Source organism: Armigeres subalbatus, chromosome 3 (genome assembly GCF_024139115.2).
Source record: "Armigeres subalbatus isolate Guangzhou_Male chromosome 3, GZ_Asu_2, whole genome shotgun sequence".
In the NCBI taxonomy this organism is placed as follows: domain Eukaryota; kingdom Metazoa; phylum Arthropoda; class Insecta; order Diptera; family Culicidae; genus Armigeres; species Armigeres subalbatus.
Genome location: NC_085141.1, coordinates 308,483,946 through 308,496,796, shown reverse-complemented (window position 1 = coordinate 308,496,796; position 12,851 = coordinate 308,483,946). Strand labels below are relative to the sequence as shown.

General features: G+C 39.9%; 1 pseudogene; it reads right to left on the bottom strand.

The window, feature by feature from the left end:
* Positions 1-3,235: 3,235 nt before the first annotated feature.
* Positions 3,236-12,620, bottom strand: LOC134222638 (RNA-binding protein spenito-like; annotated as a pseudogene).
* Positions 12,621-12,851: the final 231 nt, after the last annotated feature.

Here is a 12,851-nt window from a genome sequence, read left to right as displayed (position 1 = left end):
CACGAATCCAGGTAGATGTGGTTGATAGCGACCTATATCGACGTACGTGCATGACGTTGGATCTCCAAACAATGGTGATCTGTGAAGTAAGATATAAATCTCTTAAATATATAATCTGTTATGCTAGCAACACTTAAGCAGTAGAACTTACAACAATTTTCGTATATATGGACCAACAGGTCTGTGCCACCAAAAGGGAACAATTTTCGTTGACCGAATCATCGGAACCACCTACAGACTGCAGAATTGTGGACACTCGACTCGACTCGGTGATAAAAATATGGCGACGAAAAAAGCGCGAGGTTTTGACAGTTGAACCGCTTGAATGTTTGACAGTATTAGCAACAATCAATGTGAAACTGGCGATTTTTTTTTTGTGGTTCCAGTTGCGCAGACTATGAACAATCCTCGGTACCCAGAAATGTCATCTCGGTAACCGTTACGTAATTTATAAACGAACTTTACCCAAGTAACAATTTCCATGCTGGTTGGATTTATTTAATTCTTATAACGGATTTATGAAAGCAATCACCGTGGCTAGTTGCTTAGTTTTATTGGCGATCTTATTGCTATTAATAAACCATTCATAAATCCGCTGAAAAAACTTCAAACGTCATATGCCGATTGATCTTATAAGCAGCTCTGCTATTGTAATGAAGAGCTTAATAAATCCTATTTTCAAAGCACGAATAAAGCTACAATTTTTAGTCATAATGTGGTCAAATGAACAACCCCAATAAGAATATTTGCATTGCGAAGAGTTTATAACGGTGTAAAATAAGAGCAATATTTTTCTGATCGAAATTCATGATGGCCATGTTGAAAATGGAGAAGCATTTTCAAGTCGGTGAAATTTATCACTGGAATTCATGATTAAACCATTGACGAATACATAGACGGAGTGGTGGCCATTTTTTCGGGCACCACTATATACCCCTGGGGAGTGACGGATTACAATTATTACAATCACTCGACCATTGAGAAGCCCCTCAATTCAAATCACGTCAGTTTGACAACAGTTGTCATTTCCATTTTTGTTTACCTCCTGTTTCTGATTCAAAAATCAATGAATCGAGACGAGTTTGTTTATGTTTGTTTGGAAGCAATTGGATTAACGGAGGAGGAGGATGCCTGCGATTGTGTCGTTAGACGTTGATGGGACCTACACGGACGACGCGCCGGAGGGGTAAGAGCAGCAGCTGCTGAAGGATGAGCAAGAGTACTATAATGTTGAACCGCTGGAGTCAGATGTTTGTTTAATCTGCTTGAGTTGTCGGACCTCAAGGACCACATTGTGGACGCACGACGGATTGAAGAGCAGATCAAAGATATGGCATGTGAATATTGTAACAGAATATTTTCGGATATTAAGACCCTGGGCCTGGACCGACACATCGGTAAAATACACTTCACAGGATCACCTCAATGGACACACTGGGGATCGTGTTTACCAATGCGGTGAATGCAAAGATCAGCGTATGCCTTCCGGATGGGAAGGCATGTGAAGCTGAACGGCGTATACGTGTGCCCCGGGCTGTCGAGCGGCACAAGTACCGGCACAGCCGAGTACTGCACCAGTAGCAGCAACAGCACCAGCTAGATCTAATAATGGGACACAGCGGAAGAAGAAATTCCGTCAACGCCGGTAAGACATCTTATTTTTTCAAGGAAAATGAGCGAAACAAATTTCTCAATGTTTTGAAAGCTTCTCCAAAAACCGAAACGTGGATCAGTCGCTTTCGTCTGTACCACAGAAACAGGAAGAAATTTTAATATTAATTTACGGTAAGCCATTGACATTTCTTTTACAATTATAGTTTTTTCAAAAGCTCCAGAAACAAGTGAATGTTGCTTCGATTGATTATGTCATATTGATTTTACTTTTGAACACATAGGCTTTGGTCCGATTCGCGAATTAAAATCAAATTAAACTTAAAAATGACAGTTCAATAATTTTCAAATAACCCTACTCGCAGAGCAAGATTACTTTGACGGATGTTGAATCGTTTTTGATAGATTTCCGAACTGTCACTTTTAAGTTTAATTTGATTTTAATTCGCGAATCGGACCAAAGCCTTAAAAAACAATACAAAGTACGAAAAAAGTCCTCTTGAAAGAAATTTATATAAAAAATGAGAATTATATTTCGGTAATTCCTATTTCAAAAAATGGGATTTGGTTCGTTATTTAGAGGGCAGGCCATAGTAATTTATGTATTCAATATGAATGTAATGTTTTTAAACATATCAGGCATAATTTTTCATAAGGACGTATGTAACAAAAGTAAACAAAACGAGATTTTGAATACAACATGACAATCACACGCGACTTTATATAATACTCATCGATTTTACTGATTTTAGATCTTAAAATTTTTTAATACAATCTTTTTACGAATCGACGTATGTACAATTTTCTATTTTTGAAGTCTCACTGTTACATACGTCGCTTTAACATATGGGAACTAAGAGCGACCATGTGAATATCATGTTGTATTAAAAACCTCGTTTTGTTTACATTTATTACATACGTCCTTATGAAAAATTATGCTTGAATTTGAATTTAATTAATTATTTATTTATTCATTATTAATGAAAACTATTTTCCAGGTCAACAGGTCAACAGCTTCGTCTTGATGGACGATCGCATAGTTGATGTAATTTCCTTGGAAAAAACTTATTCATCTCGGACAGTCAAATGCCTAAGCAAGCTGATTTGTTTATGCTGGATCTCTGACACTGAGCTGGCGGGTGGATTGGACGACGGTCATCTGATGATGTTCAACGTGGACGACGGTGACGAAGAGACTATGAATCACGAGTTAAAGCAAAATTTGCACAATAAACATCCGGTGCCTGCCGACTTGCATGTTGATTACGGAGGCGGATGAATTGGGTTTGCACAAGTACCCTCAGCAGTCAGAGCACAATTGTTATTAATAAAGGTGGAGTTTGGAAGCATTTGATCGGTATGGTCACAGTGGAAACGGAAGACCCCATTCGAGAAGCAAGCAAACAACCGCGCCCTGAAAAATAGAAGAAAAACAAGCGATACGTTCTGGTGAACAAAACCAATAACAATATGAGCACTCCCTTGCCAAATAAACAGAAGGATGATTCACAATTAAAGCCAGAGGGAATCAAAACGCCATTAACTCAGAAAATAAGAAAATGGTAAATAATTTGAAATTAATGATTTATTGGTTTATTATTAATAAAAACTGTTTTCAGGTCAAGGAAGGAATTGTGGCCGTACGTAAAAACAGCTGGACAGGCGGTCTCCAGGCGCGCACGTTCCTTATCCACATGAGTTGCGCGTGGCCCATTTCCTCCGGAACTTGAACTTTCTTGTGCCTCAACACGGAACCAAAACCAAAGTCACTACCGAAAAGTTGTTGCACTCAGGATGTTGCACTCACTCATAACCTGCCAATCCAGCTAGTTGACGTAGATGTGGATCAGTAATCCCAGTTGAGTAACCGCGAATCGAATCCGAAATCTGCTGCGTGATCTGGTCAAGCTTCTCAAGATCATCGGGTCCGATCCAAGATACTACCAACAAGGACGACTATCACCGTAATTCAAGCCCAATCAGGATTCGCAGCACTCGAGAACACGGTTGGAGATCAAGAGATGCGATTAATGCTATGGAGCAGCTACATTAACGTCCGCTGGCAATGCTGTCTTTAGGGCAAACGCCAGCGTTGAGGCCTCGTCATCACCAGCAATTATTGACCTGGAATATAGGATATCGTCAGTAGAAGATTATTACCCAGAATAATATTTAATTCTCGATTTAATTAATAATAAACATGACAGTTTAGTATAGCGTACTTCACTTGGTTCGAATATGTAATGCATTTTACACACATTTAAATATGAAAGATAACCATCATTTTGAGAAATTCAGTACACATTTAGTTTTGAGAGTAAAATGTTATTTTGAAAGGGTAAATACACATTTAGTTTTTAGAGGAAATCGTTATTTTGAAAAGTCGGCTCTTGTCAAAGTTCATTTTGAAGTGACATATTTAGAATTGTAAATTCAACAATCTTATACTTTCTACTGAAAATCACTAACTGATTTTCTTAATTTTACCAACGTTTCTTTCAATTTCACCAACGATTTTTTATTTGTGTGAAGTTAAAGTAATTTTTCATTTGACTTTGATATTATCCCAAATGAATTAAAATAACAAAAACCTCATTTTTATTTTAAATGCGTCGAATTGTACAACTAAATACTGAATTGTTATTAAGATAACTAGAAAGCATAGTAATTTTTACTGCCAAGTTTGTCTTTGAAGCCATAGTAAAATTAACGCATTTTGTGTTCGTTATAAACACGGTTCGTAGTCTGCACAAATTTAGTGGCGTGTTTTCAATTTAACCCTACAATATAGTAATTTTAACTGTAAATCTACTCTCAGTGTTGAATGAAATCCTGTCGGACAAGCCGATGGATGAGCGGATAGAGAACATTCACACACAGTTGGAAAAAGTTAAAAACGAGACAAAATTGTATTGAAAGTGTGACCATCTCCAACACCGGCTTGCACAATGAACAATATATTTTATAGGGTTACAGCGGTGCGGATTTAGGGATGAATATAAAATAAATGACCAGTTAATTCCGTCTAAATATATAATAAATCGTTATAGTTGTTCACTAGTCTGCAAGATAGATATAAAGATAAATGCGATACTGACTGATATGATGTAATAAATAGGGAACTGCACCTCTCATGGCTCCGATGTTCATCTCATCAAAAACAAACAAATTAATGGTTGAATGGTTGGTTGCTTGAGTGGTTGACGGGTTGGTTTACTGGTTGATTGATTGGTTGTGGTTATTTAGTTGATTAGTTGGTCGGCTGGTTAGGTAGTTGATAAGTTGTTTTGCTGATTGCTTGGTTAATTAGTTGGTTGGTTGCTTGATTGGTTGATTAGTTGGTTGGTTGCTTGATTGCTTGGTAGATTGGTAGCTTGTTTGACTGGTTGGTTACTTGATTGGTTGGTTGATTATTTGGTTGGCTGCTGCTTGATTTGTTAGTTGGTAGTATGGTATGATTGATTGGTTGGCTGCTTGACAGGTTAATTGATTGGTTAGTCGGCTGGTTAGTTGATTATTTGTTTTGTTGGTTGCTTGGTTGATTAGTTAATAAGTTGATTGGTAGCTTGCTTGAATGGTTGGTTGCTTGATTCGTTGGTTATTTGGTTGGTTGGTTGCAGCTTGATTTGTTAGTTGGAAGAATGGTTGATTGGTTGGTTGCCAATCCAACAAACCAATCAGGTTATATGATTGATTGGTTGCTTGACTGGTTGATTGCTTGGTTGGTCGGCTGGTTAGTTGATACTGTTTTGTTCAACCGTCTAAGACGAGGTTAGGACTCTCCATTTAATTCCACCAATTATTTTGATATCTTTTCAGATACGTATTTCGACCACAACTGTGTGGTCGTATTCAGTGTCTCGTACTCGACTGTTTTGTTGCTTGCTTGATTAGTTCGTTGGTTGAATAATTGATTGGTTGATTGGTAGATTGCTTGATTGGTTGGTTGATTGATTGGTTGGTTGTTTGGTTGATCGGTTGATTGGTTGCTGCTTGATTTGTTAGGTGGTAGAATGGTTGGTTGGTTGGTTGCTTGATTGTTGATTGGTTCTCAATCATACCAACTAATAAGGTTATTTGGTTGATTGGTTGCTTGACTGGTTGATTGATTAGTTGCTTGATTGGTTGGTCGGCTGGTTAGTTCATATGTTGTTTTGTTGGTTGCTTCAATGGTTGCTTGGTTGATTATTAGTTGGTTGGTTGCTTGATTGTTTGGTTGTTTGGTAGCTTGCCTGAATGGCTGATTGCTGGATTAGTTGATTGTTTGCTTTACTGGTTGATTGAATGGTTGGTCGGCTGGCTAGTTGAGTAGTTGTTTTGTTGGTTGCTTGAATGGTTGATTGGTTGGTTGCTTATTTGATTGATTATCTTGTTGGTTGTTTGGTTGATTAGTTAGTTGTTTGATTGGTAGCTTGCTTGATTGGTTGGTTGCTGGATTAGTTGATTGATTGATGGTTGGTTACTTATTTGGTTGATTGGTTGCTTTACTTGATTGCTTGGTTGTGGTTATTTAGTTGATTGGTTGCTTGATTGGTTGGTCGTCTCGTTAATTGACAAGTTGATTAGTTGATTGGTTGCTTGATTGGTTGGTTGGTTGCTTGATTGGTTGGTTGGTTGCTTGTTTAGTTGGTTGGTTGCTTGATTGCTTGGTTGATTATTTGGTTGATTGCTGCTTGATTTGTTAGTTGGTAGTATGGTTGATTGGTTGGTTGCTTGACAGGTTGATTGATTGGTTAGTAGGCTGGTTAGTTGATTAGTTGTTTTGTTGGCTGCTTGGTTGATTGGTTAATAAGTTGATTGCTGGATTGGTTGGTTATTTAGTTGATTGGTTGTTTGATTGGTTATTGGTTGGTTGCTTGATTGGATGATTAGCTGGTTGGTTGTTTGATTGCTTGCTTGAATTGTTGGTTGCTTGAATGTTGGTTGGTTGCTTGACTGGTTGATTGGTTGGTTGCTTGATTGGTTAGTCGGCTGGTTAGTTGTTTAGTTGTTTTGTTGGTTGCTTGGTTAATTGGTTAATAAGTTGATTGGTAGCTTGCTTGAATGGTTGGTTGTTTGATTGGTTAGTTGATTGATTCGTTGGTTATTTGGTTAGTTGGTTGCTGCATGATTTGTTAGTTGGAAGAATGGTTGATTGGTTGGTTGCTTTTTTATTGATTCCTTGATTGGTTGGTAATTTGTTTGATTGGTTGCTTGACTGGTTGATTGATTGGTTGGTCGGCTCGTTAGTTCATATGTTGTTTTGTTGGTTGCTTGACTGGTTGATTAGTTGGTTGGTTGAATGATTGCTTGGTTGATTGGTAGCTTGCTTTAAAGGTTGGTTATTTGATTGATTGATGCTTGATTTGTTAGTTGGTAGAATGGTCGATTGGTTGGTTGATTGCTTGATTGGTTGGTAATTTGGTTGATTGGTTGCTTTACTGGTTGATTGGCTGGTCGGCTGGTTAGTTGATATGTTGTTTTGTTGGTTGCTTCAATGGTTGCTTGGTTGGTTAATTAGTTGATTTGTTGCCTGATTGATTGGTAGCTTGCTTGAATGGCTGATAGCTGGATTAGTTGGTTGGTAGCTTAATTGGTTGGTTATTTGGTTGATGGGTTGCTTTCAGAGCATAAAATATTCACTTTCATGAAGCACATTCACTCCGACTTTTGACATTCGTGTTTTGATTATTCAAAACATAGAATGACTCACTCAGTTTACTTCTTCAAAAATTCATTCAATTGATTACCACTGAATATGGTAATTGCGCGCGAAAAAAACAAAATTAGCCTTAATTATATTGACATTTGACGCTAAAAATGCCCCTCAATTGAACGTCGGGATTAGATCTATGCGTGTAGTTAAATATTTAAATCATCAAAAATGTGTTCAGTTTTACGATTATTTAATAATTTGTGATATTCAAATAAATACTCACTGACCCATATTCATCATGAAAATTGACGGTGCAGAGCCGAATATGAATATGTTTAGAAGTGAAGTGACAAAAAAGGCCGATGGGCTTCATAAAAAATAATCGAATATTTACAGCTCTGGTTGCTTTACCGTTTGATTGAATTGTTGGTCGGCTGATTGGTTGATTAGTTGTTTTTTTGGTTTCTTGATTGGTTGATTAGTTAGTTGATTGGTTGGTTGCTGCTTGATTTGTTAGTTGGAATAATGGTTGATTGGTTGGTTTCTTTTTTGTTTATTGATTACTTGATTGGTTCATAATTTGGTTGATTGGTTGCTTGAATGGTTGATTAGTTGGTTGGTTGAATGATTGCTTGGTTGATTGGTAGCTTGCTTGAATGGTGGGTTGCTTGATTGATTGGTAGTTTGCTTGAATGGTTGGTTATTTGATTGATTGCTGCTTGATTTGTTGGATAGTAGAATAATTGATTGGTTGGTTGATTGCTTGCTTGATTGGTTGGTCGGCTGGTTAGTTGACATGTTGTTTTGTTGGTTGCTTGGTTGGTTGATTAGTTGATTCGTTGCTTGATTGATTGGTGGCTTACTTGAATGGCTGATTGCTGGATTAGTTGGTTGGTTATTTGGTTGATGGGTTGCTTTACCGTTTGATTGAATGGTTGGTCGGCTGGTTGGTTGATTAGTTGTTTTGTTGGTTTCTTGATTGGTTGATTAGTTGATTGATTGGTTTGTTATGCTTGATTAGTTGGTAGAACTGTTGATTAGTTGATTCCTTGATAGTTGGCTGGTTGCTTAATTGGTTGGTTGGTTGCTTCATTGTTTATTGGTTGCTTGGTTGGTTATTTAATTGATTGGTTGCTTGATTGGCTAATCCAGCAATCAGCCATTCAAGCAAGCTACCAATCAATCAAGCATCGAATCAACTAATCAACCAACCAAGCAACCATTGAAGCAACGAACAAATCAACTAATCAACTAACCAGCCGACCAGCCAAGCAAGCAACCAAACAATCAACCAGTCAAGCAACCAATCAACCAAATTACCAACCAATAAATCAATCAACGAACAATGAAGCAACCATCCAATCAACCATTCTACCAACTAACAAATCAAGCGGCAATCAACCAACCCATCAACCAAACAACTAACCAATCAAGAAACCTAGCAAACAACATATTAACCAATCAACCAAGAAACCAACAAAACAACTAATCAACTAAACAGCCGACCAACAATCAATCAACCAGTTAATCAACCAACCAACAATGAAGCAACCAACCAACTATAAACCATTCAACAGTTCTACCAACTAACAAATCAAGCAGCAACCAACCAATCAATCATTCTACCAACTAACAAATCAAGCAACCAACCAATAATCAGGCAACCAACCAACTAATCTACCAATCAAGTAATCAACAAAACAACTAATCAACCCATCAAGCAACCGACCAACAATCAACCAACCAACTAATCAACCAATCAACCAATCAGGCAACCAATCAACTGAATAATTAACTAGTCAACGATTCCAGCAACCAACCAATCAAGCAATCAACTAATCAGCCATTCAAGCAACCAACAAAACAACTAATCAACTAACCAGCCGACCAACCAATCAATCAACCAGTCAAACAACCAATCAACCAAATAACCTCTCCCTCTCCCCCACGGACAACTTAGGCATTGCCTTGCGCCATTCGTGCACATGAGGAAACTTGCCTCTGTCTATCGAACACTCTTCGAGCACATTCAACACATCCACGTCCTGCTTGCTTGGTTCCTGCCCCTCAATAAATAATTTGTAACGTTTCTTTGTGCCATCACTTCTATCGCTCCCACTTCCACTACTTCTAAAATCATCCCCACGTTATTCCACATCAAGGAACTGGTCTTCGTCCGCACTCAGCATCGCTTTGTCCTCACCTGAACGTAACAATGTGGTTAAATCGAATTCGTTTGATTTGTTCGAGAAAAACAAAGGACTCGATGGAGGTGTCTAATAAGCCACGTTTGGGTCATCCAAATTGGAATCGCTCTCTAGTTCGGAATCACTGCAACTAAAATACACGTCTTCTTCCTCGCCGGACAGCTCCCCGAACGCCGTGACGGTTGGATTCCGATACATATCGAAATTCCCCAACTGCGTCCCTATAGCAACTCGACCCAGACAGGAAACCGTTTACTCAGAGCCGTGGCTGAACTGCTGCTGTTACTGATACCGCTCGATGCTGTACCGCCAACTTCCGTTGCTCGCGCCGTTTGGTTGAGCACTTGGCGTGAACCCCGTTGAACCGGTAGTTGCAACAGTGCACCAGCGGATCTTCACGCCACGGCCGACTGCTACATGCTTCTGTTTCTGTGAGAAACGGGAGACGATTCCTGTCTGGATCGGATGTGCCCGCTGTAGGGATCGTAAAGAATTATAAAATGAATAAGAAGTATAAATATATATATAGAAGAAAAATATAAAAATATTATAGAAGTATAAATAATAACCTGGCTGTTGGCGGCCATAAGTTCGTCCTTCTTGTGGATGTAGAAATCAAGGAAGTTTTGCAAACAAATCAGACTGTCGTGCAGACCAGCCGAATTCAACTCTCGACTTTTGTCCAGCAGAACTTTTAGACGATGGATCACACTCCGCGATGTCTCGCTGTTCCTCGATGTTGATCACCGCTACCTGGGCATAGCGCAAGTGCACCTTGCTGGAATCTATCGACCCGAACGCGGCATCCTTTCGGTAGTTGTCGGCCATGGTACCTTCCGAACGCATTCCACTACCGCCTGCTGGAAAACCCACTTAAATCCAGCATAATGGTGCTGTTGCTGCTTTCGTCCAGGTTCTTGACGTTTTGGCAAACACCTGCAGCGAATTATGCGTAATTAACAGGTACGGATTGCTGATTTTTTAGCGGATGAGTTCCGGTGTTGACGACGTCTGATTGCCTAAACGTTTCCGTTTCCTAAACGTTTTATCTGAAACAAACTTAACCAACCGATCGGACTCCACTGCTGGTCGATCGTTGATGTCCTTTCCGTTGGGAGCTGAGGAATTTCACCGTTTCGGTGGCACCGGTGGCACAGTCTGATTTCTTTTGACAGATGATGCACGAGTACACTGAAACAAATTAGAGCGGGATTGAACAGGCGAGATTTGAAATGATTCAAAAGATTCAGAAAAATTTACAAAAAAATACAAAAATGATAAAAAAAAATTAATCAAAAGATTCAAGTGTCTAACCCCCTGCTACAGTTCGTTATTCATCATCTTACCTTATGTGTTATCTGCGCCCTCATCCGCAACTCAGGCGATTCCTCCTCGGACCACCACGATTATCAGATGGTCTACCTTCAGTCCCTCCTCGGTGAGGTTTTGACATGTTCGTTTCAACAATTCTGTCGAAAAATCGCTTGGCGGGAATGAGTAGAGCACACCGGTTGCTTCCGTTTCCTTATTGAGTAAGGATATAACGCCGGCCGCTTCTTTCTGCTTCAAGTAGGACACGAGATTACGCAGTGGACGCGTCTGAACGCTGGCATCATCCGACGATGCTACCGATGACGTCGATCCCGGCAGGCCGAGGAAGATTGCGTGCGACGATGACGTCGATATGCGCTACTGCACATCTTCCAACTTGGGTTGATCGAGGCGTAGTCGCTGAGTAATACGAAGGTGGTGTTTACCTTCCTCGTCCTTCATCAGGCTGTCCACTATTTCGTTGTTTCCGTCCGTTAGGTGCAACTTGGTGGGGAATAGTGAACTCTTCAAAATCAGCGCCCCTTGCCAGAATGTGGTAGATTTCCGTGCGACTTCTGGTAACGTTCTTGCATTCGATAACATGCCATTCCTATGAGAAGACAAATCAGAATCCGAATCAGCCGGACTGCGTCGCCTCGGTGAACGGGAGCGAGATCTATCGATTCCTGGTTCACGTGATCCAGAACGACGGCGTGAATCATATTCGCCATCGGCTCCTGATCGACGCCATTCATCATTGTCCCCGTGGTGCGGTGGGCCATCACTATGAAAACTGCCACGGAAACCACCACGCCCGCGGAATCCTCCTCTGCCGCGGAACGGTCTTCCACCATAGCCGTACAATGAATTTTCCTCGTATGATGCACCACCTTCCGGATATTCGTAGTCGGGGGCGCGACGATACTCACCGCCTTCCTCAAAACATCCACTGCGCTTTGAGAACGATGGTGTTGTTCCGTTGTCAGCAAAATCGATACGAATACGACGATCCGGTGCCCCTAACGGGAATCCACGCATTTCCTTCACAGCAGCCGTAGCAGCATCAATAGAATCGTACAGAATGTAGGCCTGGGTGTCCCCTTTGTTATATTCGATCTTTTTGATGGCACCAAAACGGTCGAACTCACGCTTCAACTGAGTAACGAAACGAACAAACAACAAACGAACCGAAACGACGTCACAACACGGTAGCACTCAAGTACCCATTAATGGGTATTTTCGTACCCATTTCTAACAAAAGCGGCATAACTCATTTAATGGGTAAATCGCGTTTACCCATTAATGAGTACGTCCTCTAAACTTCAAAAAATGAGTTTTTTTCACCCGTGGCTATTCTGTAAAAAATGGGTAAAAATTCCTCATTTTATCAAAACGGAAAGATTGAGGTTAGAATGAATTAATTTAAATAGACATAAGATAACTTGTTCAATAATTTAAAAACGCATGAAAATATTTATTTTTATTAAAATCGTAATTTCGGGTATAGGAACATATAAAAAAACCCTTTTCCTCAACATATTCAAGTACTCAACTTGCTGCTAGCTCCTTTCCTCAAATCCATCCGCTTTGTTGGCTTCAATCCCCATCGCGTCGTAACTGTTTCTTCTGATGTCCTCTTGCAACCTTCGACGGGATGATGCCCCACACTTGGAACCCCAATTGTGACCATCCTTCGACGATGAGATGTGGCCATTCTGGTGTGATCTGGAATCAAATTTTGTTTGCACTGCGCTTCTTGCTTCCATTGGCACTGTCGGATCGGAAAACGGGATCCCATCGATGTAATGTTTTCTCTTCCGCTCGTCGTTCCATTCCTGACGTGAGATGTTGGCCATAGTGTTTATCCTGCTGCTAATGGCCAATATTTTAATGATTATAGGAAACTTTTTCACTGTAAAGGAGAATTTTATTTAAAATTACTTGTGATGGCAGCTTCTGTTTCCCTCGCACAAATGGTCGATGCCAAAATCAAAATAAAATTCAACTTACCTCATGTAAAAGAGTAGAGCTACTTCTAAAATCTCTTTGCCATAATCAGTTTTTCCGGAGGAGTTTCAAACAAAAAA